This window comes from Erpetoichthys calabaricus, chromosome 3, assembly GCF_900747795.2.
Source record: "Erpetoichthys calabaricus chromosome 3, fErpCal1.3, whole genome shotgun sequence".
NCBI classification, from domain to species: Eukaryota; Metazoa; Chordata; class Cladistia; order Polypteriformes; family Polypteridae; genus Erpetoichthys; species Erpetoichthys calabaricus.
In genome coordinates this window covers 173,767,534-173,789,661 of record NC_041396.2, presented here as the reverse complement: position 1 = coordinate 173,789,661, position 22,128 = coordinate 173,767,534, and the positions used below count along the sequence as shown (strand labels likewise).

Genomic DNA, 22,128 nt, shown 5'->3' with positions numbered 1-22,128 from the left:
TTCTTGTCAAAAGTTGTATTGCACTGAATATGTCTTAGAAAAGGAATAAATAGTAACTATTTTTTGTAAACCAACTACACTTTCTGTTAATGTTAACAATCTCTGTCCACTGACACGTTATCTGTATGGATTGTAATGGCGTTGGTTATCTCGATCCACCGCTTGCTTTTTTTGTCGTTAGCAGTACCTCTAGCAAAAACGTCTACAAGTGACATCTGACTTGAGTGTCCTGTTGCTTTTTCAGTTTTACCTGAGGATGTGGAGGGTGCCAATCTTAGTTCCATGCATTCATGGTACTCCAAAGCATGTTTGCGGCTAAGGTGGTGCAGCAAATTGCATGTGTTACTGCCTCTGGCGACAATTTTAGCTCGACTGCATTTGCAGTAAATAGTTGTTTGGTCCACATCCGACCTTTTAAAACCAGACAACAGACACGGCTCCTTTTTTCGGCAAAAGTTCTGTGTCATCATGTTCAACTTTATCGTCTGCTACAGCTTCAGTTTCAGAATGTTCTCTGTCCATTTTCACTGCTCAATACCTCCACTAACGCATGTACTCCATTGCATGCGTGTTTAGCGGTGTAGCAGTGAAAAAGGTCCCCCCTTAAACAGTTTCTCGATGCGCCACATTCCGAACGTTGTTTAGGCTATTTAAACCAGTGTTGCGGTATAAGAAAAATCCATATCATAACAAAAATAAACTGTTTTCGGTATGAACTGGGATACCTCCCAGCACTAATGGAAAGGCACATACCAAATGACAGTTAAACCCAAGAATGGGTGTGTTTATTTAACAATTAAAGTTCATACTCAGAGAAGTAGCAGCTGCAGGGGCATCGAGAACCAATGATTGAGTCAGGGAAATGAAAAAACAGAAGGTGAAGAGCAGTTTTCCCCTGTGTGGTTTAGTGGCAGGTGTAAACCATGGGGCAGGGGTCCCCAGTGGATTTAGGAGCAGGTAAAGACCTCCCCTGTGGGGTTTTGTGTCAGTCAGTGAGGTGAAAGTGTGTCTGGGGGGGGGGGGGGGGGTCTGGAGTTGGTTTGGGGCCCCCCATGGGGTTTATTAAAATAAACAAAAATATATTGGGGTTCGTAATGGGCCCGGGGAATCTTAGCCCTCTTGTTGGTCCTGAGCACGGTCCATCTATTATCACCATGGGAAATGCCTAATAAAATAGCAGACATCAACTGAAAAGTCACCACTACTCCTGATCATCTCTCAATGTCAAATGTGGTCTCTCCCAACAATCCACTAAAGACCATTTATCTTCTGCAAGGTCTTTTATTTATCCTATACTCTATGAGTCTCCAGCTGTATTCTTCAACCTTTATTTGCTTATAAGATGCATCATAGATAATCCTGGAGTGTGTGAAATGTAGAACTCAATTTACCTGTATGACAGGTTCCCGCCAATCATGCTTTCATCCCTGCCCATCTTCATGGAAATCTGCTGAAAACAACAGTATTAATATTAAATATTTGCACTAGTAGCATAATATGTATTGCATGTTGATTAGCACATGCAAATCAGAATTTCACTGGACTCTGTACACATGACAGTAATGACCCTATACAACTAATATAAATAGAGCTAAATCTACCTTATAGGTGAGGTGGTCATTATCATCACGCAGTCCTTAAGGGGAAGGTTTTTGTCAATTCTAATAGATATAGCCATTGTCTTTAATAAGTTAACTATTTGGATGATCTATGTCCTCCAACTTGTGGGAATCTCCAAGGGTAATCAACCCCCATGCCCCAGATCTGACATCCAATTGCAACTTGCATGGTTTTTTTAAATGGGATCTCAACACACTCTTCAATTTGACATCCAAGCATGACTTATGTGTAACCTGTGTGCTCTACGACTTGCCATTTGCGTGCATAAAACTCCAAAAGAGATCACCCCAGTTTTGCAATAATATATATGCAGTTGCCTTTAAGACTCGAGTCTTAAAGTCTTCCAGTCTTATTTCAGTCTTATTTAAGTACACCTTGAAAAAAGATCGAATATGATGATAAAAAATGTACTTTGGTGGTCCCAGTAGAGTTTGATTTGAAACAATTATTTTTCTTGTACAGCCCAAGGAGTGCCTCAATGGGCTTTAACAAGCACTATTTTGACAGGCCCCCCAGTTTTGACTATATATAGAGACAAGAAAAGACTTCCAAGAACCTAGTAGGGGAAAAAAAAAGGACGAAATCTTGGGAATGGTAATTCAGAGAGAAACCCGTTCTAGGTAGGTTGGATGTGCAATGGATGTCAAAAAATGGGGTAAATGCAACACATAAAACATGCCAGTGGATGCAGTAGGGCATTTACGAAACAAGGTTGTAATTTGCAATACATGTCCAAGGATATGACTCACTAAATTAATTGTGTGTGTGTGTGTGTGTGTGTGTGTGTGTGTGTGTGTGTGTGTGTGTGTGTAAAACTGCAGTCCCAACCCACTTTCATGTGAGGTGTCAGCTGCTGTGTGCCAGCAACTTTCAACTTCACATAACTATATAGACAGTGAATAACTGTTCTGCCAAAATTCACTTAGTTGGACATGTTGTACCTATGTTCTAGTTTTTCAGTCAGATTTTTAAATATCCTGATTTCGATGTGTAAAGCCGGCATTTCTTAACACGAACATCCTTCATGTTTTTACAGAATACGTTTTTTTGTTTTCACATTTCAGCACCTCAGTGCATTTTGGCATTTAGACACTGCCCAGATGACTTGCTGAAGTTCAAACTGAGCATCAGAGAAAGGTGATTTAAGTGACTTGGAACGTGGCATGGTTGTTGGTGCCAGATGTGCTGGTCTGAGTATTTCAGAAACTGCTGATCTACTGGAATTTTCATGCACAATCCATCTCTGTGGTTTACAAAGAATGGTCCGAAATAATGAAAATATCTACTGAGCAGCAGTTCTCTGGGCAAAAATACCTTAATGCCAGAGGTCAAAGTAGAACAGTCTGACTGGTTTGAGCTGATAGAAAGGAAATAGTAAGGGAAATACCCACTCGTTACAACTGAGGTATGCAGAAGAGCATCTCTGAATGCACGACACGTCAAACCTTAAAGCACTGGGTGCCATTCCTTTCTGCTAAGAACAGGCAGCTGAGGCTACAATTTGCATGGCCTCACAAAAATTGGACAGTAGAAGATTGAAAAAACGTTGCCTGGTCTGATGAGTCTCGATTTCTACTGCGACATTTGGATGGTAGGGTCAGAATTTGGTGTCAACAACATGAAAGCATAGATCCATCTTGCCTTGTTACAATAGTTCAGGCTGGTGGTGGTGGTGGTGGTGTAATGGTGTGGGGATATTTTCTTGGCACACTTTGGGCCCCTTAGTACTAATTGAGCATGGTTTAAATGCCACAGCCTACCTGAGTATTGTTGTTGACCATGCATATCCCTTTATTACTGCAGTGTGCCTATTTTTTGATGGCTACTTCCAACGGAATAATGCGTCATGTCACAAAGCTGAAATCATCTCAAACTGGTTTCTTGTGCATGATAATGAGTTCACTGTACTCAAATGGCCTCCACAGTCACCAGGGGCCTCATGTATAACGGCGTGTGTAGAATTCACACTATAACATGGCGTACGAACAAAAGCGGAAATGTGCTTACACACAAAAAAATCCAGATGCATAAATCTGTGTGTACGCCAACTTCTATGTTCTTCTGCTACATAAATCCCGGTCAGCTTGAAAAGTAACGCACGTGCATGTGCCTGCTGTCCTGCCCCAACTCCTCCCAGAATTACGCCTCTTTGAATATGCAAATCAATATAAATAGCCCTTAAGCTCAGCCTTCTGTGAAAAGACAATGGCAAATGCACGGGGGAAAATAGAAGAATTTCAGCGAATACCAAGTGGAGGCAAGGAAAAACTTACTATTTGTTGGTTTAAACAGTGATATGATCAACAAAAGGAAGTTGATTGAGTGACATAGCATGCCAGAATAACTCGAAGCTCAAGTTCACTAAGTCACACAGTGCCTGAAATAAAAAAGAAGTTGTCAGATATCAAAGTCACCGTGAAAAGGCGAGTCCGTAGCCCACCGTCTGAGTGTCATATGAAAGCGTGTTAGGGTACAGAGAAAAAAAAAAGGCACAAAGTGGGAAAAAGCACGAAATGTCAACTTTAATCTTGAAATTTCCACTTTAATCACGTGGTTTATTTTGTCATTAAAGTAGAACATCATAAACTTCATCTTAAAATTGTTTAATTTACTAGTTTCTCAAATCCCATCGTAACTAAAGTAACACGTTAAATGCTTTGTTCTGTATTTGATCTTCTATGTGCTCTCTGTGTGAATCACTACGTGCTTCCGGGCTTTCTCTTCCTCCAACAGGACACAGAATCCATTACATTTGTAATATTACAGCTCTCTGAATAATTAAAATACTGAGATGTATATGTGATATAATTTTCATGATGATCGGAGTTAAAGCATGTTATTAAACATGGGAACACGGTGGCGCAGTGATTGTTCATGTCTCACGCAAGATGCTTATTGCACCATGCACGACCTTCAATGAAATAATTTACTGCAGCAGTACTGTCTCTTTCAAACGCACTAGCCCCCAATTCCTGTCCTTACTTTTCTTTCTCTAAATACCCAATCACCACACAATCAGCTCTGTAATAGACGTTAAGCCATCTGTAAGCTTAGAACGCCGATTCTTCAATACTTTTAAGGAACATTGAAATATCTTCGTAGTACGTGTTTAATTATTCTATATATTCAGTGTCGCACCAGACCCATCAAGAATAAAGCGCGAGGCAGGACAAAATCCGTGAACGGAGCGCCAGATCCTTGCTAGCGCAGCGATACCATGTCCTCACTTGTTTTAATTATTAACAATATAGATTGTTTAAATGAAGTTAAACTTTTATCTGTATCATATAATAAACATATTTTGCTGAATTTCATCTTAAAAATGATATTGTCATCATATGTAAATACGCGCTTTATAAAGTGGCTCAGGTTGTGCAATATTATAACTGTCTCAAGTTTACAGTGAGATAATTGTACAAGTACAAACAGTTCTACAAGGAGCACTTGATGGACTGATTGAGTGCATTTTTAGTTCTTGGAATGAAACTGTTTCTGAACCGTGAGGTCCATACAGGAAAGGCTTTGAAGTGTTTGCCGTGTGAGAGCAGTTCAAATAGGCAGCATGGCTGAGGCATCGTGTGCTTGATGCTGTATACCGATAATTCTCTGCTGTAGACCTGTGATTCCCCACTCAGATATAGTGATATAAATACTCCGAGTGGTGCAGTGAGAGTAATTTGGAAAAAGATGATCCGCTGTGGCAACCCCTAACGGGAGCAGCTGAATGAAGAAAAAGAAGGTGCAGTGAGAGTAACAACGCTAAAGCAGCTATGGTATTTGGAATACTTTGGCTCTTCCATGGACCATTATATTGGTACAGGTTAATTACAGTCAGATGCATTAAACTAATAAACAATATGCATTTAGTTTCAGTGTACAGTGGAACCTCGAGATACGATCACCTCTGTATACGAGAAATTCAAAATACGAGGAAAGTATGAGTGAAAAATTCAGATCTAAATACGAGCATTGGCTCGCGTAACGAGCCACGAGCCAGGCTGTGGGTATAGCTCGCGGCTTAGCGAGGGGGCGTGGTAGCAGTTGTGAGCCGCGATCTGCGGTGTCTGCGTTTCTCACTTAAGTGCACAGGTGGGAAACTGCCCACATCCATGATTGTTCCTGTGGCTGATGGGCTGCAGCTGCCATGTCCCTCCCGCATATATAGAGAAGCGTGAGCCGGTTAAGGGGAAGAAGAAGTGAAAGAAAAGAGAGGAGAGAGAACGGAGGTTGCAGACAGGCAGGCAGCAGCAGCAGCAGCAGCATGAGGAGGAGGAGGAGGAAGAAGTCGGTGCGGGAGAGCGAGCGAGTGCAGGTTCGCATGTAGCTGAACAGTGAGCTGAACAGGCGAGCCAAACAGCTGAAGCAGGACGGTGTAGAGAAGGTCAGCTGCATTAAGAGTGTCTCGCCTGTTGCAGAGCCCGCAGGTGAGACGCTAACAGAGAAGAAGCACCGGGGATTGTCATCTGTTTTTTAAAGACTGCATCCTTTTGACGTTTTAACCTTGTGTTAAAGGATTGTTATTCTTGTGTATTTTAAACCTCCACTTCACAACTGTTTTAAGGATTATTTATTTAAAGATTTATTGAATGCTCTACTGCACTTTGGACACCTGTTTTGACTCTTTTAATAATCAGTTATATTATTTACCAGTGTTATTTATTAAAGGTAGACTACAGTATATATAATTTATCAGTGTTATTTGTTAGGAAAATAGATTTTTATGTTAATATATTTGGGGTGCGGAACGGATTAACTGGATTTCCATTATTTTCAATGGGGAAGTTTGTTCTAGATACGAGAAATTCGCTATACAAGCTCAGTGCTGGAACGAATTAAACTCGTATCTAGAGGTTCCACTGTATATGATAAAGCTGCGTCAGGGATATGGATCTAAAAAAGAAAGGGTAACCACACAGAAACAGTAGCACTGCTTTGACGCTGGGTGCCGCCAGTCTGCAAAACCAAGTGGAGAACTTGCGTACGCCAGGGTTGGAGCTACCATGGAAATGTGCGTGGCTTTACTCCAAGTTTAGGTTTTATACATCGCGATTTGAGCATGGAAATGTTCGTACATAAAATTTTTGTGCGTACGCACTGTTTATACATGAAGCCCCAGGGCTCAGTCTAATAGAGTACCTTTGGGATGTGGTGGAAGTCGGATACATGCTGACATGGTCAGTATTTAGTAACACCCCCTTTGGCAAGTATCACAGCTTGTAAACACTTTTTGTAGCCAGCTAAGAGTCTTTCAGTTCTTACTTTAGGGTATTTTCCCCGTTTTTGTCCTTGCAAAAGGCTTCTAATTCTGTATGATTCTTTGGCCATCTTGCATGCACTGCTCTTTTGAGATATAATCAAAGATTTTCAGTGATGTTTAGGTTGGGGGTACTGAGAGGGCCATGGCAAAATTTCTTACCTTTATGAACTGAGGAAACAGCTACCTGAAAACTCTTGGCATTTTTATTCTTGTAACCTTGTCCTGCTTTGTGATTGTCAGTTATTTTATTTTTCAGAGTGCTAGGCTTAGAAGAGGTTTAGAAGAGCCCGTGGCTGCTGATTGTGGGAACAAGGTTTGAGGAGTCAGAGAATTTATACAGCTTTGCAATTTGCATCACTTGGGGGTTTCCTAATGATGACTGTGAACAAGCCATATACTTAACAGCTGATTAAGGTCGGGACCTTGGTTAAAGGTATCTGAGACTCAAATATCTTGTGGTGCCCAAACTTTTGCATGGTGCTTTTTTTTTTTATTTTCTCGTATAAAAAGTATTGGGAAAGCATTGTAATCATCCATAGATTTGATGTCTAGATTTTGATGAATGTTGATGTTTTAGACCTCCCTGATTTTGTTGTATTCGAAGTATAGGTAAAGTATTGGAATCCTTCAAAAATTCCATTTCGAGATTTTGATGATGAAAATGCCATTTTTTTTTAGAATTATGTCTCTCTGTCTGTGTGTATATAAACATGATGACTTCAGTACGTTTTCATTTAGGAAAACCAAATTTTGCATACAAGTATTAGGTACTAAATGCAGATTTCTATCAACTTTTGGACAATTTCTTTTAACCAGAAGTGGTACTTTACCTTTTATTCATGCAGCTGAAGAATCCTATTTATTTAACTTTACATTTATAATAATTGTTCAATATATTATTAATATGACTTGATTTGTTGTTGATGGTTCCTTAATGTAAATAATATAAAAATACAATCACTGTCTTATGGTTTACTCCTCAAATATCCATCTCCATATCTGAGTAAACAAGAAAATCTAGGGGAGACCACTCCCGATTTTTTCACTGTACAATTGTATAAAACAAAAACAATACACTAATCTTGTATAACATGCTGAAAAGAAATGTGTCATCTTTAACAATATGCGTTTTGATGATCAGTTCATCTTCTACTCATTTACCTATTAACAGTGTCAGACTTTTTAAGCAAGGGTGCCCAAGCTTTTGCATGCCACTGTATACGTAGTAAGTACACGAACTGCAAGCTATAGGAATAGCTCCTTTGCTAGATGAAACTTAGCAGTTAAAAAAAAAAAGCAGGAACAACAAATTGTATAAATTAATCTCTCTTTTTACCCTTTTCAGTTATATCCTAAATGTAGTACAAGTGAATCACTTAAACTTCTTCTAATGAAAATAATATATTCTCAAATTTAACATTATGTCTGGTTTACTCGATTCAGTTAAGTATTCCTTTTTGTGTTTTTTATTAATTGCACATGCAAGCTTTGTTTTTATTTATTTATTTTTGCAATATAATAAGGCAGATAATAAAGCTGTAATACATCATGTTTTACTTTTAACTTATTACAGCAGTGAAGCTTACAGGTTGCATGTTTATAGCCGACTCATGTAATGAACTGAATGTTTTTACTTTTGGTTTTGTTTTCTCTAGTGCTTAAAGTGGAAGAAAATAACTATGTGTACTATGTTTTAGAGTCTTCTTAAATGATCCGAGAGCCCCATTCAAAGTCTGTATATGCAAATGAATGTGTAAAGATTTTTGAAGAGAAGTGCGGGGGGAGACGTGTTTGGGGGGGATTGGGTATCCCTGTTCATTTGTCTTGGATCCGAGCACACCATTTTCGTCTCTGATTCTCTCTCTTCCTGCCTTTTTTGTTTGTGGTGAAGAGACACCAATTCTCACAGCCACAGGACTGGCACTCAAGCATTGAGGCACTTGCTAATCATTAAGCTTAATGTCTTCCTTGACCTTCATGGAACTTTCTATTTTACATTTCACTTCACTGTACAAGACAAATGTATTACATCATGATCCGGGGAACTGCCTCTTCTTCAGTCGTCACGTATTAACTAATTTTCTATAACATCACGAAATTTCAGCTTTTTAGCTTAAATATTCAGAATTGGACATTTATGTTTGTTTGTAGGTGGAAAGTCCAGTTTTATTTTAGTTGATTCTGAAAGCTTTATTGTATAATATTCTGAACAGATAATAGCAGACATAAGTTGCTGGAACATTAATTTTGAGAAAAAGATGTTTGAATGATACAACCATATTATCAATACGTTGTATACAAATCTTTTAGGGTATCAGTACCAAGAGAAAATATGATTTTTATGTATTGGTACAACTGATATATCAGCCTTCTAAACTGGTACTATATTCTAAAGAAGTACTGAAACACCAGATTCTGCCTTAATTGGCAATATTTTATAGTAGAAGTTGTTGCGGAGAGCACAGCATATAAAGATCATTTGGAAGTTACTATAATTTCATTTCCTTTTGCTTCCCTCAAAAATCTTACAATATTTTACTTATATTTGAAATTCATTCACAAAAGTGAAAGTTGAATAGTGGGTAATTCTTCTGTATCACAGAAGGAAAATGTTGTCCTATTCCAGTAGAGGGGGCAAAGTTGTTCCTGGAGGGCTGCCATGGGTGCAGATTTTTTTTTTTTTTTTAGCTAAAACACAGGCATGCTCGCAAAGTACATGTGTACTGAAATGGCTTTGTGAGCATGCCCGTGTCGATCAAACAGAGAAAGTTCGCAGTCTACTTGTGACTTTATGCTGTAGGAAGATAAGTAAATGAATCAAGGGAAATACCATTCGATCTGGCTTTTATGTAAGTAACATATAAATGTTTTTTTAATATAAAGACCTTCACAAAACATAATCACAAGCAAGACATTGCATGATAACTTGGCGAACTCTGTAAGCTCTGCTTTTTCTTTGAAGGACAGGTGTGGGGCAGTATGACGCCCGACCTGTTGCTGCATCCAAAGGGTGCCATCTTTCGCCTTTATGCCTGGTGCAGCTGTGTTGTTCTTATATGTGAGTAGACGTTTCTTGCAGGGAGGGCTTCTGTTCTCTGTTTCTGATGTAGAACCCTCATCCTTATCTGAGTTCACCTCTGCTATAGGACATCTTTATTTGAAGACATCAATGTCAGATCGGGGCGAGCGTGAACGTGACTGAGAGAATAAAACTGAATTAAAAAAAAAAAAATGTAATACCATAAATTTATACCGGCTGTTACAGACTCAAATCAAATGTATGTTTTTATTCTATAATAGTAAGAATAAGAGCAGCTCATTACTCAAAATGGAGGCGGCTGGGATCAAACCGTGAACGTCTTGATTATGAGTCAGCAGTTCCTACCGCTGCACCACCAAAGTGGTCATATTAAGGGAGGGTCAATGTTGCACCCTAACGCGAGTTCTTTTTCTGCAGTTATACATGTATTTTTGAATAAAAGTGCACTTGTTTTGTTATACTTGTACCTTTTATACCTTTTATTTGATATTTGGACTTCAGGCTTCACAAATTATACACTTAATGTCTACATTTTATCAATTATTACTAAAACATTAAAAACATTTCTGTTTTAACGATGTGTTTACATAGATTGTTGTAGACATGGAACACACATGAAATACATGTTTTCCAAATAACGATATATTATTTACCCAGTACAACTCCAGGCAACTCACACACAGGTAAACAGAACTTTCTGCCCTTACTGCATTGGTGGGGGAGTGGGATAGCAGGCTGGTTGCTGCTTTTGCCGATCGACACATTTACAACACAAAAGATGCTGATGGAGAGGTGCAAAGGGATTTAAGGTGGGCCAGTATTATGAGTTTTTTCGTAGGGTTTGGTAATTCTAGTGTTAAGAAGAAGCACTTATTGCTCAAGTAACATTTCTGCTTCATTTTAGTTGTCTCACTTATTATGATTTCGAACCGTTATTGCTTATTTTAGTCTTAAACAGCTATATTCTTGGTTTTTAATTGCTCCTTATTAGCAATAAGATGCAAATCACAAAGGAAACCAACAGTTCTCCATTTAGCTTGTTTCCTTTTACACCTGTGTGTATTTAAATTGCACTATTTGGTTTAATTATACACTTTGAAAGAAAAGAGAACAGAAAAAAACTGAATCATTACTCATCTGTATCCATTCGAGAAACTAATCAAAGCATCTTTGTACTTTGGCAGTAATTTGTTAATGTTGCACTTAAATAACTATTGTAGGGCTCTCTTAACCCTTTAGGTGCTTCAGTGTTTTTCTGCAGGAACATCTGCCTCCATCTGATTATAACATGTTCAAATCAATTTTTAAGAATATGGCTGTGCAACTAGAAAAACAAAAAGTAGTGAGTGTTGTGGAAAATACTCAGTGAATAAAAAAGAGTCTTGAGTTATCATTATATATGAACACCAAACATGGATGTCCTGTATGTACACCTACATGTGGAGTCCCATGTTCTCTGTTTTAGTGCTTCTTGGCACAACAGAAAGCTTCCTTTAAACTCTATTAGGGCTAATTGTATTTTTTGTTTTTTTTCTCCCAGGGCTGAATAGTTTTCCAAAAAGTATCTTTTGTTAAAAAATAACACAAAGCTATGGTTTAACATATCAAATCAACAAAAAATATTTACTTTTGACAAATGTTACTGTCTTGCATGTTGTATGAGCCTGCATACTATGTGATTTCACATACAGTACTATTATTTCACATACATATCACATGCATGTTACACAGCAAAGTCCTGCAAAGTATGATATCGCTCAAAGCAGCTAATAGCATGCATTGCCACATTGCACTGCTTACAACATGTGTTGCATTGGTGTTTCCTTTTCAATTGTCTGTTGCTGCACTTTCTCACATATATTGTTAGTGTGTACTGTACTTTTGACATCGTGCCATGCCACTGCCACCAAGATTTCCGCCCGCATGAAAACCATATTGTCATCTCTTTTCATCTTCAGCCTCCTGTCTGGCTTCAACTTAGAAGCCATGTGTCTCCTGTTCACCCTCACTGTGCCACAAGCTCCAATTACCCTTCTCTGTAGCTCCATGAACAATTCTGGGCATGTATAAAAATTGTCCATGTACACAACATGACTCAAATGTTCATAGCCCTGAAGCGGCTCCAGCACAACCTGACTTGTCAAGGGACAGTTCTCTCTTTGAAAGGAATACTTTCCTGTATATGTAATTACTTTCAGGCAGAAACCAGTGTTTGCTTCTGCCAGTACAAAATCCTTTATGCCATACTTTGTGGGCTTGTCTGGCATATATTGGCAGAAAAAAAGGCTTTCCTTTTATTTTATCATAGATTCATGCACAGGCAAATCACGGCCAGGCTGATAAAATTGTTTATATGTTAGTTCCACAATGTCAAGCAGGGGCTGAACTATATACATGGGGTTATAACCTGGCTCACCCCTTGGGATTTGCTTCTGGTTATCACAGAAGTGAATAAAACTTTGCAGCGGCACGTACCTATCACGCGGCATAACCTGTCCAAAGCCAATGCTCCCTGAAATTATATCGTCAATCTAGTCCCATCTCTATTTGGAATGCCACAAAGCCTTTCATCTCCTCTTTTGTTGTGGGTTTCCATTTTGAAAAACGAGAATGCGGTACAAGCGCAGCCCGTGATTCAAACAATTGCTCTGCGTACCTGTTTGTCTCATCTGACAGTAGCTGAAAAGCAGCATCAGGGGAGAGCAGCCTGAAGTAGTCCAGTGGCTGGTAATCTGTCGTGTCCAACAGCAAGCCATGCTGTCTTGTGAAGTCCGGTAGCCAGTTTGGCTGCTACGGATCAATGTCTGGGTATTCCTCCCACACGAACCTTGCCGTAGGTGCATCAGCTGCGCAAATGTGCTCACCTGGCAGCCGATCAGCTGGGGCGGCATTGGCTGGTGTCCGATCAGCTGATGCCTCCTCACTCTCCTGTTCGATCACTGTCAACAAAATCAGATTCTGAAAAATCAGAGTCCGACTCAGCGATAATGCGCAAAACATCGTCTGCTGAGTATTTTCTTTTCTGCACTCACTTTGCTTCCTCGTGATATGTCAATGCCATCTTGCCTTTGTTTACATTTGTTTACATTACACTCACGCACACGCAAGGATTAGATGGCGAGTCAATGAGTCTAACATTCTTCCAAGCAGAGAGGGAATGCCTGTGACATAACAGTGAGTTTTGTCACCATTAACAGCTGATTGTCGCCCTCTACCCCTGGATGTTGACTTTTGTCGACATGCACCCTCAACTCCTCCTGTCGACAAAAGTCGACATCCGCCCTAAAAGAGTTAATCAGCTAGTTTCATTTACATATATTGACTCCAACCATTCCTTCAGTTGTTTGACCACACTATTGGCTAATGCTACTGTTAATTGCTTCTGCTTCATCTTTCGTTTGCATACAGCATTCATATAATGACTAGGAAGCATTTCAAACAAACCGATCAGTATACATATCAAGGTTATTATAGTTAACGAAAACTAAAATCAAAACAGAAACTATTGTTAAAAAAACATTTTCATAAACTGAAATAAAATAATTAACAAAACCGAAATTAAAAACTAAAACGAAACTATTAAAGTAGCTGGAAAGACTAACTGAAATAAAACAATAATTTACTAAAATATTTTTAGTTTTCGTTTTTGAATGAATATTCTTGCCGTTAGTCTTTAATACAATACAATACAATACAATTTATTTTTGTATAGCCCAAAATCATACAAGATGTGCCGCAATGGGCTTTAACAGGCCCTGCCTCTTGACAGCCCCCCAGCCTTGACTCTCAACAAGACATGGAAATAAAACAATAATTTACTAAAATATTTTTAGTTTTCGAATGAATATTCTTGCCGTTAGTCTTTAATACAATACAATACAGTAATCCCTCCTCCATCGCGGGGGTTGCGTTCCAGAGCCACCCGCGAAATAAGAAAATCCGCGAAGTAAAAACCATATGTTTATATGGTTATTTTTATATTGTCATGCTTGGGTCACAGATTTGCGCAGAAACACAGGAGGTTGTAGAGAGACAGGAACGTTATTCAAACACTGCAAACAAACATTTGTCTCTTTTTCAAAAGTTTAAACTGTGCTCCATGACAAGACAGAGATGACAGTTCCGTCTCACAATTAAAAGAATGCAAACATATCTTCCTCTTCAAAGGAGCAAACAAATCAATAGGGCTGTTTGCTTTTAAGTATGCGAAGCACCGCGGCACAAAGCTGTTGAAGGCGGCAGTTCACACCCCCTCCGTCAGGAGCAGAGAGAGACAGATAAAAAAATCAATACGTGCCCTTCGTGCTTTTAAGTATGCGAAGCACCGTGCTGCATGTCGCTTCACGAAGCAGCTGCACAGAAGGTAGCCAACGTGAAGATAATCTTTAAGCATTTTTAGACGAGCGTCCGTATCGTCTAGGTGTGCGAACAGCCCCCCTGCTCACACCCCCTACGTCAGGATCAGAAAAAGTCAGCGCAAGAGAGAGAGAGAGAGAGAGAGAGAAAAGTAAGCTGGGTAGCTTCTCAGCCATCTGCCAATAGCGTCCCTTGTATGAAATCAACTGGGCAAACCAACTGAGGAAGCATGTACCAGAAATTAAAAGACCCATTGTCCGCAGAAATCCGTGAACCAGCAAAAAATCCGCGATATATATTTAAATATGCTTACATGTAAAATCCACGATGGAGTGAAGCCGCGAAAGGCGAAGCGCGATATAGCGAGGGATCACTGTACAATACAATACAATTTATTTTTGTATAGCCCAAAATCATACAAGATGTGCCGTAACGGGCTTTAACAGGCCCTGCCTCTTGACAGTCCCCCAGCCTTGACTCTCAAGAAGACATGGAAAAACTCCCAAAAAAACCCTTGTAGGGAAAAAATGGAAGAAACCTTGGGAAAGGCAGTTCAAAAAGAGACCCCTTTCCAGGTAGGTTGGGTGTGCAGTGGGTGTCAAAAAGAAGGGAGACAATACAATACAATACACAGAATAGAACAAATCCTCAATATAGTATAAAAATAAAAAATTTACCAGTACGGGCCAGAATTTAACAGTAAATGATATCACATAATATGATTTGGATTTGTTTAGAGTCCTGGAGACCTCAACCATCAAGCTGCCTCCCCCATTTGGCCATTCCACGGTTGAAACATTGCTTGGCCAGCTAATCCGATGAAAGGACCCCTCTACCCCACAATTCCTGCGATCCTCCATCAGGGATGACTTTACCTTAGGCAAGCAAAACAACTTGGCAGGTGGGCCGTGGAACCAAGTGCCACATTTGAGTACCGAGAAGAGAAACAGAATAGGTGAGAGTTAGTAACAAATTATAGCTATCATGTTACTTATGTTTTAGTGCTAATGACTAACAACAGAGATGCAGTCTGTACAGTTAATCAGCAGCTCTAGTCAGGATATGCTAAACTGAAGTAGTGAGTCTTCAGCCGGGATTTAATAGCTGACACCGATGGGGCATCTCTTATAGTAGCAGGCAGAGCTTTCCACAGTTTAGGGGCCCTGTAACTAAAAGCTCGACCTCACACTGTTATTTTATTAATCCCTGGAATCATAAGCAGACCGGCATCTTGAGATCTTAATGTGTGCTCTGGTTTGTAAGTCATGATAAGTTCAAAGAAGTAAGCCAGATCTTGGCCATTTAATACTTTATATGTTAAAAGGATAACTTTTAAATCTGCCCTAAATTTAACCGGGAGCCAGTGTAAGGATTTAAGAACTGGAGTTATGTGTTTGTACTTTCTTGTTCTTGTAATAATTCTTGCAGCAGCATTCTGGATTATCTGGAGGCTATATAAAGAACAGTTTGAACATCTAGTGAACACCACATTGCAGTAGTCAATCCTACTAGAAATAAATGCATGAATTAATTTCTCAGAATCCTGTTTATTTAGAAAGCACCTTAATTTCCCAACATTTGTAAGATGGAAGAAACATGATTTGGACAACTTTGTAATATATGCTTTAAATGACATGCTAGAGTCAAAGATAACTCCTAGATTGCAGGCTGTTTCAGTAAAATTAATGGTGATTCTAACTGAGTTAAATGATGACAAACTATTGTGATCAATGTCATTCCCTCCAACAATTAACATCTCTGTTTTATCAGTGTTTAAAGACAAGTAGTTCTCATCCATCCACTCCTTTAATTCACTAACACAACTAATTAAAGACAACATCGGAGAAACTTCATTTGATCTAAATGAAAGGTATAACTGGGTATCATCTGCATATGAATGAAAATTAACATTTTGTTTCCTAATGAGAGATCCCAGTGGAAGCATGTAAAGTGAAAACAGTAAAGGTCCCAGTACTGAGCCCTGCGGGACACCATATCTCACTTCTGTGTATAATGACATATTGGAATCGATTTGATAAATAAGAACTAAACCAAGCGAGCACAGCACCTGTAAGCCCAACATCATTTTCTAGCCTGTGCAGTAAAATAGAATGGTCAATGGTGTCAAATGCTGCACTTAAGTCTAACAACATAATTACAGTGGAGTTTCCTTCATCAGAGGATATCAGAATGTCGTTTACAACCCGCATTAGTGCCATTTCTGTACTATGACCAGTGCGGAAACCAGACTGGAATTTCTCAAATTGTAATGCATAAGGTGTGACTGAAGCTGATTGGGGACTACTTTTTCTAGTATTTTAGAGAGAAAGGGTAAATTTGAAATAGGCCTATAATTATTAAGTATGTGTGGGTCTATGTCTGACTCTTTAATTAATGGTTTAATGACTGACACTTTTAGTGCATCAGGTACTGTGTCTTGCAATAATGAACTATTGATAATGTTTAGAATAGGCACTGCAAGAACATCCATTGTACTTTTTACTAGTTTTGTTGGCATTGGATCTAGGGAACAAGTAGTGGGCTTCATTTTAGAAGTTAAAGTTAAGACTTTCTGCTCTGTTACAGTCTTTAACCCTTGTAAGTTTTAACTGTAAAACAGAAAATCATCCACCATATGCTGCCATGTACAATGAAATGCTTGCTTGCATGTGCCCCCCAAGACAGTGAACATAGACAAAAAAACGCTCAATAAATAAATGAATATAAATAAGTAAATAAGTAAAACCAGAATCCTAGGAATAAATAGAGACAGTGGCAGAAGTATATGTGCAGGTAGCAATGGAGGTGACACAAGGTTACCAATTGTTCATGAGTCTGATTGCAGTTGGTTAGAAACTGTTCCTGAACCTGGAGGTGCGCGTCTGAATGGACTTTAGTCACTTCCCAGATGGGAGGAGGGTGAAAAGTGACAGTGGAGGGTGGCTGGGGTCCCACCTGATACGGTTCACTTTCCTGAGACAGTGTGTAGTGTGGATGTCATGGATCGCATGGAGCTGTGTGCCCATGATCTGCTGTGCTGTATTCACCACATGCTGCAGTGCTCTGCGGTCCTGAACTGAACAGTTGCTGTACCAGGATGTGATGCATCCTGTCAGGATGGATTCCACAGTACAGCTGTAGAATCTGCACAGGGTTGTGGGGAACATCCGGGCCTTACTTGGTCTCCTGAGGAAGTAGAGGCATTGTTGGGCTTTCTTGACTACTGCCGCAGTGTGACTTGCCCATTTAAGGTCATCAGTGAGGGTGACTCCGAGGAACCTAAAGCCAATGTAGATGGGGCTGTGCTCTGTTGCCTGTTTGCGGAAATCCACAATCATCTCCTTAGTTTTGCTAACGTTGAGGGTGGGGTTGTTGTCCTGACACCATTCTGCCAGGAGTCTGAACTCCTCCCTGTAGGCCGTCTCATTGTCCTCGCTGATCAGACCTATTACAGTGGTATCGTCAGCAAATTTGAGGATGGTGTTAGAGCTGTACTTAGCTATGCAGTCATGGTTGTAGAGAGAGTAAAGCAGGGGGCTCAACACGCTGCCCTGTGGGGTGCCAGTGATGGTGGAGGAGGTTTTTCCACCAATACGCACTTGCTGAGCTCGGCCGGTGAGGATGTCCAGTACTCAGTTGCACAGTGAAGAGCTAAGCCCCAGATCCAGGAGTTTTGCGATGAGCTGGGATAGAATGACGGTGTTAAATGCAGAGCTGTAGTCCACAAACAGCAGTCTGGCATAACAGTTCTTTTTCTCCAAATGAGACTGGGTGGTGTGAAGTGTTATGGAGATGGCATCCTCAGTGGACCTGTAACAGTAGGCAAACTGGAGGGGGTCCAGACTGTCAGGGATGGTGTCCTTGATGTGTTATAGCACCAGCCTCTCAAAGCACTTCATGGCTATGGCAGTAAGTGCTACTGGGCGGTAATCATTAGGGCAGTCTGCTTTATTTTTCTTTGGGACAGGGATGATGGCTGTGTGTTTGAAGCAGGTGGGGACAGTTGAAACCCTCAGAGATGTGTTAAAAATATCTGTAAAGACAGCAGCTAGCTGGTCGCAACATGTTTTTAAAACGCGACCTGAGACTCCGTCTGGGCCGGGTGCTTTGCAGATGCTGAATCAGGAAAAAGTCTTCCTTACGTCATCCTCGGAGAGCCTCAGGCTACAGTCTTGTGGTGTTGCAGGGGGGTCGCACAGGCCTGTCCATGTTAGCGAGCTTGAAGCGAGCAAAAACACGTTGAACTCGTCCGGGAGTGAAGTGGCAGTAGCTGTGGCTGCGTGTGTCCGAGGTTTGTAGTCCGTGATCAGCTGGATACCCTGCTTCATCCGACGAGCGTCTGCTGTGCTGTTAAACTGAGAGTCCAGTTTGTGGGTGTACTGGCGCTTTGCGTATTTAATGGCTTTTCAGAGATCATACCTGCTCTTTTTGTATGCCTGTGTATCTCTGGAGTGAAACGCACTGCTGCACTCATGGATCTGCTGGCATACTTCAGCACACATCCAGGGCTTCTGGTTCGGAAATACGCATACAGACTTTGTGGGTACACAGTCATCCACACATTTCCCAATGAAGCCTGTGACAACTGCGGCATACTTGTCCAGATTCTCAGAGGACTCTTTGAAAACATCCCAATCCACAGATTCAAAGCAGTCTCTAAGTTTCTCCTCCGCTTCCAGGGTCCAACAGTGCACCTCTGGCAAGACCGGCTTTGCGTGCTTCAACTGCTGCTTGTAAACAGTCTGACTTGCTGAGGTTTGGCCGCGGGGGCGAGCGGTACGCATTTTTGTGTGTGATGTAGCAGTGGTCCAATGTTTTAGTACCCCTGGTGGGACAGGAGATGTGTTGGTAGTATTTGGGGTAAACAGACCCGAAGTTTGCTTTGTTGAAGTCCCTGGCGATGATAACCAGACCTTCGGGGTGTGTGTTTTCATAGTCCGTAATGAGGCTGTACAGTTCCTTAACTGCGGTGCTGGTGTGAATGTCGGCAAGTGTTCATATAGCATTTGCAGTGACAGAGCAAGCAGAATGTGGGTGCATAAAGTGTGTGAAATAGAAAGCAATTTACATCCCAACTTTCTTTGTGCTTGTTGTATATCAAGATGTAATTCAAACGGCTGAAATTTGAATGTGCTGGTCAACAAAACCTTTACCATATGGACAGAAAAATCACGAGTGAGTAACGTTTCAGTTTATTTCTCAGGTGACTGCTTTTTGTTGACAACAATTCACCTGCCATTTTGCACAGGAGAAATCGTTTTTACTTTCTCATATACGAAGTCCTGTTCTTCCTAAGCCTCTGTGATTTTCATGATCATACCTGTCAAATCATAGTAGATTTTGTTTTCTAATTTTTTATATGTTTTCAGGCCTGCAGGTGGCAAAATATTGGTACTTCACTTATGACACTCCCACATCTAAATACAATAAAAACTCCACCAACACAAAGAGCCCATCTAATCTGAAATATATCAGCTACAAATAGAATGAGTTTTCCTCAGTCTGTTTGTTCAGTGTTCATCCTCTGATGCGGGAGTAGTTAAATGACTACTTTTTTGTCCAAAAAATTGCTCTGCCGGCAATAGTCCTGCATCTGAATTCTACAAAACACCACTAACACAAAGACACTTTTTGAGGAGCAATTCATCTGATGAAAATAGAATGACAATTTCCGAAGCAGCTGAGGCTCCATAGCAGAAGCAGACCTGAGTAGAAGTAAAGAACAGTCTCCTAAGGTGTGCGACATTAAGACATGCATTGCTTTTTATCTTTCAGTTTTTTGTGCCATTAACTTGGGAATATGCCCCTGATTTGAAAACTAAAAAATATGGTGTATTAACTGCTTTACAATAAAATTTGCAGATATCATTTGACACCCCCACCTCCTCTTGTCTAATATGGATTAAGAAGGTTTGAGAATGTTGTGTTTTATCTCTATCCTTTGTATTTATAAAGTTAAATCTCTGTCTAATTTCGTTCTGCAAAAAGGCCAAGTAGCTGAAATTTGGTCAACAGGTCCTGAAAATAATCCCATATATATAGTTTAGATAGTTTCTCCAGGATAGAATCATGGCACGTAAGAAATTCTGTATTCAACAGTGTCCTGCAACATTTTTGGTTTGCAAATGACATGTGTACAATAGTACTCATGCCTCATTCAAATATTTTTCCTATAAGAAGATAATGCTGGCTAAGAAGAAGCAAGCATTACACAAGTCCATGATTGCTGCTCCAAAAACAATACAAGTTTACCAATCTTAAATACATGATCAGAGGTATACAAGGCTACAGATCCACTGTAGTGAAAGTTTTAATGAAAGCCAGTTATTTGTAAAAACATGCCCAGAAGCTACATTTTCACACACACCAACACAAACACATGAAGAGTTCACCAAGCTTAAGAATGCAACAGCTTTTCTTTAGTATATCAAAAATGATTGTAACATAGTATTATTTTCTGATAAATAGTGCCTCTTAATCCCACCAAAGCACATCATCTAAAGAGGCATTAGAGAATGTTATATTTTCATGTTTAATAAATGACTCTAGGAAATCAGATTGGTCTAGTGAAAGAGCAATACTGGCACCAAAAATGTAGTGAATGTCAATGACAGAATGTTGCAGAAGATGAATTGAGAAGTAAGAGGTTTCTTATGTTGCTGACATTGACGATGTTGTCTAATACTCAGTGAAGTTCTTGAACATTCTTTGAGTGTTCCACCTTACAGTTTAGATCTCCAAAACTTTACAATGGGACTAGATTTTTTTTTTTCAAGAAACTGCATCGCTTTGTGACTGATGCATCAATACTTTGGAACATTTAAGGGAAATACATATGCATGCTGAAAATTCCAGTTATTCATTCAGATCTTCAGTTTTATGCATATACCATAGTTTCCTCTCAGACCTAAGTTTAACCAATCCATCAAGAGAGCTCGGTGTCAACCACTAAAGTCGTTTTGAATTTGGAGATCATTGTTTAAGGTAAAACTTAGTCAATCATGATAACAGATCTTCCAGCTGAAAAAGGGTATGGCCAGTTAGGCACAGAAGAAAACAAAAACTCCAGAAAAAAAACATTCACAGGGAAAATAAAATTTTTTTTGGAACAAGTGAATTCAAAGTTCTGATGCTCCATGGCAAGTTTCTTTTGTCTCGTGGGTCTTTTAAATGTCTTCTGAGAACTTCCAAGAAGATCACGTATTGTCACCTTGCTTTTGCTTTCCAGGATTTTTTTTTTATAATAGAGAGATCTATTATTTGGAAAAAGTTGAAGGTACAGTATGTCCATTTTATTGTCATCAAAGAAGAGTTTAGGTAATTCTATAAGGTTCACAAAGGTTATCACAGTAGTGTAGAACTTAAGCATGCTGTAAGAGAACAAAATCTTAATTTTATAGAGGACACACAGCAACATGGCTGTACCAAATTGCTTTCTCAGAATAACATATTTTTTGACCTGCCGAAAGCATCTGACAGTGCACATGCATTAAATATGAAAACCTACAATGTTAAACAATATATTCTTGTATGTTGTATACATCCTTAATATTGACCTATAGGGAGATGACAATATGTTATGAAAATGGATGGATCTATACAAACTCAACTAATTTTTTTATCATTAAATTATCATTACAACCAAAATATGATGTTTAATGTGTTTGATTGCTATATTGAAATTCTGAATCAAAAATTGTATATGATGATATAATACAGTGCTGTCAAAGTGAAAAAAGGTTCATTTAAAGTAAGTATTTTAGTCCTAAGCCCTTTGTAAAAAGTATGTATGCGCATTTGTCTATTTAACTATGTGCTTGAGTGGGCCAAGTGACATAGTGGCACCATGTCTGGA

The 22,128-nt window shown here is 39.6% G+C and overlaps 1 protein-coding gene across 1 annotated transcript in view; it reads left to right on the top strand.

Moving 5' to 3' along the window:
* Nucleotides 1-22,128, top strand: part of rngtt (RNA guanylyltransferase and 5'-phosphatase) — a 947,965-nt gene that overhangs the window by 214,674 nt on the left and 711,163 nt on the right.